Source organism: Bufo bufo, chromosome 11 (genome assembly GCF_905171765.1).
Source record: "Bufo bufo chromosome 11, aBufBuf1.1, whole genome shotgun sequence".
In the NCBI taxonomy this organism is placed as follows: Eukaryota; Metazoa; Chordata; class Amphibia; order Anura; family Bufonidae; genus Bufo; species Bufo bufo.
In genome coordinates this window covers 51,237,489-51,244,276 of record NC_053399.1, presented here as the reverse complement: position 1 = coordinate 51,244,276, position 6,788 = coordinate 51,237,489, and positions in this window count along the sequence as shown.

Genomic DNA, 6,788 nt, shown 5'->3' with positions numbered 1-6,788 from the left:
GTACCATGAGGGCTTCGTAAAGGGTGCCCAATGGTTCTTCCTGACCCAGTTCCTGGGGATCCCAAGCCGAGTCTACACAATGGGCTGCTGCTGGTGGGCGGTACCCAGGTCGAGACCAATTTGACCTGGTGTTGTTGTCCATGGGGCAATTCTGCTTGTAGTGACCCAGCTGTTTGCACCGGAAGCAGCGTTGTTCATTGTCCTCCTGGCGTGGATAGCGAGGGCTAGATGTCACCGGTCTGTTAGGAGGTTGGTATCTAGCGGCTGGTGGGTGTGAGGGCACCGTTGGTCGTGGAGGTTGTACCCGTGGTGTGACCGGGTTCGTCTGGCGAGTATCCGCATATTCATCCGCCAACTTAGCGGCCTCTGGTAGAGTCATGGGCCTGCGATCTCTCACCCAGTCTTTGACATCCGTCTGGATGTGATTGTAAAATTGTTCCAGGAGCATTAGTTGTAAAATGTCCTCTGCGGAGGTGGCCTGGCTGCTGTTGACCCAGTTAGAGGCCGACAGGGATAACTGGCATGCCCATTCCACGTAAGAGTCTTTCGTGGTTTTGCGTGAGTCCCTGAACTTTTGTCGTTAGGACTCTGGGGTTACTGCATAACGAGCCAGGAGCACTTCTTTAACCCTGGCGTAGCTATGGATCTCCTGCTCTGGCACGGTCCGGAAAGCATCAGAAGCTTTGCCTGACAGTTTGCCTGACAATATTGCGACCCACTCTCCTCTATCTATTCGGTGCAGGTTACATTGTCGCTCAAAATCTGCCAGGTAATTATCAATGTCACAGTCTTTTTCATCAAAAGCTTTAAAAGCGCTAAACGGAATCTTCCTTGTGTCTGCTGTGCTGTACTCACTGTTTGGAGAATGTGCGGCTGCTCGTTGGACTGCTGCCAGTTTTAACTGTAGCTCTGCGTCTCTTATTTGTTTAGCCTCCTCCGCTAACAGGTTCATCACTTTCAGCACCACATCCGCCGTTGGGTTCGGACCGAACCATGCTAGCTTCTCTCTCATTGCCTTGTTGGCTGGTGATTCCTCCTCCTGAATCACTGGTGTCCCCATCTCTTGTACTGCTGGCGTTGCTGCAACCAAGTTCTCCTGGTCTAGCTCCATTAATTCTGCTATAATGACCCGCTTGGTTTTGTTGCTAGCAATCCTTCCACGGACTTCCAGTAGTTCTTTCAGTGTTTTTCTTTTAAGCGGGGTGTACCAGCCTTCCATTCACTGTTCCCAGTGTCTGCTTGGAATCCTGGTGTAAAGGAAAGTAGAAGGGAAAATCCCGCTGCTGCCAACCAATTGTGACGGTAGGAGAAAATATCCCCGTCAAGCATTCCCTTCTTCCCATAAAAGAAAATCACCCAATATTCCACGAGTAGGAATATCCCTGGAATCGCCGAATAATCCACACATGAGTCAAAACTTAATGCTGGAACAAGACTGATTTACTGGTACACAGAACTCACAATTTATGCAGCAAAAACTCCTCCTCTGGGCCAGACTAGATAATTGAGTTTTAAGAATACACACAGCTCAATTATCCTAAAACTCCTCCTCTGGGCCAGGCTAGACAATTGAGTTTTACCAATACACACAGCTCAATTATCTGCTGGCCAGAACATTTACAATTCTTAACAATTTCAGACAAGTACTTTCTATCCCACATACAAACATAATCTCAACATCATTGTCCGGTACACGAATACATTCATTCTTGACATTTGGAACCGAACAATATAGTCCTCAAAATAGCAGGGAGAGAGTCAAACTGAAGCATATAGGCAATTGCATAAAAGTCCTTCACACCATATATTTGTGCAGGGCTCGTACTGCCTTTTTCGAAAATTAATGACGGCTTGGGACTCTCCGCCTCGGCTCGGCACAAGCCATCAGTTCTATGAAAGGTGCAGAGTCCACCACTTGGAAAGGAAGGGACTGCAGCACCAGCAACTTGGCCAGGAGCATGTTCAGCTTCTGTGCCGTTGGATGAGTGCGCGCATACTGTTACCTCTTGGCAATCGCTTCTGTGATCGATTGCTGATGGAATGACTGATGAGGAGTAGGAGGAGGATCAGGAGCATCAGGACCAGCAGATGATGGAAAGGACAGACAGCTCTCTTCGGCTGAGGTGGTGGAGCCTTGACTACATGAAATTGAGTGCGTGCCTCCGGGTGATGCAGTGTTTGCTGCAGCAGGCTGGACTACCACATTGGAGCCACGGTTCTCCCAGGCCACTTTATGGTGATGCTGCATGTGTTAACGCAGGGCCGTGATGCCAACATTGGCACCCTGGTCATGACTCACCTTTTGCCTACAAATTCAGAAAATGGCCATGTTCACCTCCTCCGAAAGCCTAACAAAAAATTGCCACACCGCCGACAATTCACCGCAGAATGTCTAATGGGACGTACCTATATTTCCTTTTAATACACCAAATAAATGCCTGTAGCATAATGTTACTTCACCGCTGAACGGCAATTATTTTTTTTCTATTAATACACCCCCTAAAAAAAGTAAAACAATGTAAAATCAACGCAGAACGGCTAATATGACGTACGTATCTTTCTTATTAATACACCCTGTAAAAGGTTTGCTGGAATTAGCGATGCATCATATAGTGCAAACAACCTAAAAGCAGCAGTAAAACTGCAATTTGGATCCCCAATTAGTCCAGCAAGGTGTAATAGAATCGCTCCTATTACCCAGGCAGGGCTGGCGCCACCGGTAAGGTGACCTAGGCAGCCGCCTAGGGCGCAATTTAGCAGGGGGCGCCGGCCCCGTGCGGTTTTAAAAAAAAAGCGTTGCCGCAAGTTTTTTTTTTAAAGTACGGCGGCCGCCCTCCCCCGCACCGGGGCGGCTGCCACACTGCCCAGAGAGAGGGACTGACAGGAGGGAAGCGCCTCTAATGTAACGTGGCCGAGCTCTGTTCAATCCGCGGTACAGGAGCTTTTGTTTCCTGTACCCGGCCGAACTGACAGGAAGTGGTCACTTAGTGTGCACTTCCTTTCAGTCCGGCCGGGTACAGGAAACAAATGCTCCTGTACCGCGGACCAAACAGAGCTTGGCCACGCTACACTAGAGGTGGGGGGGAAATGGAATGAGAGTGACAAGGAAGGGAGGGGGGAATGAGAGTGACAAGGAAGGGAGGGGGGGTGAGGAAATGATGAGAGTGACAAGGGAGTGGGGGGAAGAATTAGAGTGACAAGAGAGTGGGTGGAAGAATGAGAGTGACAAGGGGGGATGAGAGTGACAAGGGGGGGAATGAGAGTGACAAGGGAGGGGGGGAGGAAATGATGAGAGTGACAAGGGAGTGGGGGAAAGAATTAGAGTGACAAGGGAGGGGGGGATGAGAGTAACAAAGGAGGGGGGAATGAGAGTGACAAGGGAGGGGGGGAGGAAATGATGAGAGTGACAAGGGAGGGGGGGGGGAAATGATGAAAGTGACAAGGGAGGGGGGGATGAGAGTGACAAGGGAGGGGGGGAAGAATGAGAGTGACAAGGGAGGGAGGGATGAGAGTGACAAAGGGGGGGGATGAGAGTGACAAGGGAGGGGGGAAATGAGAGTGACAAGTGAGGGGGGGGAATAAGAGTGACAAGAGAGGGGGGGAAATGAGAGTGACAAGGGAGGGGGGAATGAGAGTGACAAGGGAGGGGGGAATGAGAGTGACAAGGGAGGGGGGGAAATGAGAGTGACAAGGGAGGGGGGAAATGAGAGTGACAAGGGAGGGGGGAAATGAGAGTGACAAGTGAGGGGGGAATGAGAGTGACAAGGGAGGGGGGAAATGAGAGTGACAAGGGAGGGGGGGTGAGAGTGACAAAAGGGGGGAATGAGAGTGACAAGGGAGGGGGGAAATGAGAGTGACAAGGGAGGGGGAATGAGAGTGACAAGGGAGGGGGGAAATGAGAGTGACAAGGGAGGGGGAATGAGAGTGACAAGAGAGGGGGGATGAGAGTGACAAAGGGGGGGGGAATGAGAGTGACAAGGGAGGGGGGAAATGAGAGTGACAAGGGAGGGGGGGAATGAGAGTGACAAGGGGGGAATGAGAGTGACAAGGGAGGGGGGGAATGAGAGTGACAAGGGAGGGGGGGAATGAGAGTGACAAGGGAGGGGGACATGAGAGTGACAAGGGAGGGGGAATGAGAGTGACAAGGGAGGGGGGGAATGAGAGTGACAAGGGAGGGGGGATGAGAGTGACAAAGGGGGGGAATGAGAGTGACAAGGGATGGGGGGAATGAGAGTGACAAGGGGGGAATGAGAGTGACAAGGGAGGGGGGAATGAGAGTGACAAGGGAGTGGGGGGGGAATGATGAGAGTGACAAGGGAGTTGAGGGAAGAATGAGAGTGACAAGGGAGGGGGGTGAGAGTGACAAAGGGGGGGAATGAGAGTGACAAGGGAGGGAGGGGGGGAAAAGAGAGTGACAAGGGAGGGAGGGGGGAGAAGAGAGTGACAAGGGAGGGAGGGGGGGAGAAGAGAGTGACAAGGGAGGGAGGGGGGGAGAAGAGAGTGACAAGGGAGGGAGGGGGGGAGAAGAGAGTGACAAGGGAGGGAGGGGGGAGAAGAGCGTGACAAGGTAGGGAGGGGGGGAGAAGAGAGTGACAAGGGAGGGAGGGGGGAGAAGAGCGTGACAAGGGAGGGAGGGGGGGAGAAGAGAGTGACAAGGGAGGGAGAAGAGAGTGACAAGGGAGGGAGGGGGGGAGAAGAGAGTCACAAGGGAGGGAGGGGGGGGAGAAGAGAGTCACAAGGGAGGGGGGGAGAAGAGAGTGACAAGGGAGGGGGGGGGGAGAAGAGAGTGACAAGGGAGTCCCCAGAGCCAGACTGCAGCCAGAGACCAGATCATCTTATTGTCCTGGTGGTAAGTAGACAATGCAATATGTTTATTATTTAATTGTTTAGTTATTAATACTACATTGGAAACTAATTTACCTCACATTAAGGCTCCATTCACACGTCCGCAACGGAAAGCGGCAATGTGCGTTCCAAATTTTGCGGACCGTACATTGCCGGCACTAATAGAATATGCCTGTTCTTGACTGCAATTGCGGACAAGAATAGGACATGTTCTATTTTTTTGCGGAACGGAAGTGCGGACCCGGAAGTGCGGATCCGCAATTCCGTGTCCGGGCAGCACATCGTGCTGCCCCATAGGAATGAATGGGTCCGCAATTCCGTTCCGCAAAATGCAGAACGAAATTGCAGACGTGTGAATGGAGCCTAAAAGGACACTATAGTCCCAGAACCACTACAGTTTAATGTAGTGGTACTGGTGTCTATAGCCTGTTCCTGCAGAGAAAAGACACTGTGTAGTACTGGTGTTAAAGGAGCACTATAGTGCCAGGAAAACAAACTCATTTTCCTGACACTATATACAGTTGCAAGAAAAAGTATGTGAACCCTTTGGAATGATATGGATTTCTGCACAAATTGGTCATAAAATGTGATCTGATCTTTATCTAAGTCACAACAACAGACAATCACAGTCTGCTTAAACTAATAACACACAAAGAATTAAATGTTACCATGTTTTTATTGAACACACCATGTAAACATTTACAGTGCAGGTAGAAAAAGTATGTGAACCCTTGGATTTAATAACTGGTTGAACCTCCTTTGGCATCAATAACTTCAACCAAACGTTTCCTGTAGTTGCAGATCAGACGTGCACAACGGTCAGGAGTATTCTTGACCATTCCTCTTTACAGAACTGTTTCAGTTCAGCAATATTCTTGGGATGTCTGGTGTGAATCGCTTTCTTGATGTCATGCCACAGCATCTCAATTGGGTTGAGGTCAGGACTCTGACTGGGCCACTCCAGAAGGCGTATTTTCTTCTGTTTAAGCCATTCTGTTGTTGATTTACTTCTATGCTTTGGGTCGTTGTCCTGTTGCAACACCCATCTTCTCTTGAGCTTCATCTGGTGGACAGATGGCCTTAAGTTCTCCTGCAAAATGTCTTGATAAACTTGGGAATTCATTTTTCCTTCGATGATAGCAATCTGTCCAGGCCCTGACGCAGCAAAGCAGCCCCAAACCATGATGCCCCACCAACATACTTCACAGTTGGGATGAGGGTTTTGATGTTGGTGTGCTGTGCCTTTTTTTCCCCACACATAGTGTTGTGTGTTTCTTCCAAACAACTCAACTTTGGTTTTATCTGTCCACAGAATATTTTGCCAGTACTGCTGTGGACTAACTGCTCTTGTGCAAACTGTAAATGTGCAGCAATGTTTTTTTTGGACAGCAGTAGCTTCCTCTGTGGTATCCTCCCATGAAATCCATTCTTGTTTAGTGTTTTACGTATTGTAGTTTCGCTAACAGTGATTTTAGCATATGCCAGAAACTTTTGTAAGTCTTTAGCTGACACTCTGGGATTCTTCTTCACCTCATTAAGCAGTCTGCGCTGTGCTCTTGCAGTCATCTTTACAGGACGGCCACTCCTAGGGAGAGTAGCAGCAGTGCTGAACTTTCTCCATTTATAGACAATTTGTCTTACCGTGGACTGATGAAAAGCAAGGCTTTTGAAAATACTTTTATAACCCTTTCCAGCTTTATGCAAGTCAAGAATTCTTAATCGTAGGTCTTCTGAGAGCTCTTTTGTGTGAGGCATCATTACCATCAGGCAATGCTTCTTGTGAAAAGCAAACCCAGAACTGATGTGTGTTTTTTATAGGGCAGGGCAGCTGTAACCAACACCTCCAATCTCATCTCATTGATTGGACTCCAGTTGACTGACACCTTACTCCAATTAGCTCTTGGGGATTTCATTAGTCTAGGGGTTCACATACTTTTTCCACC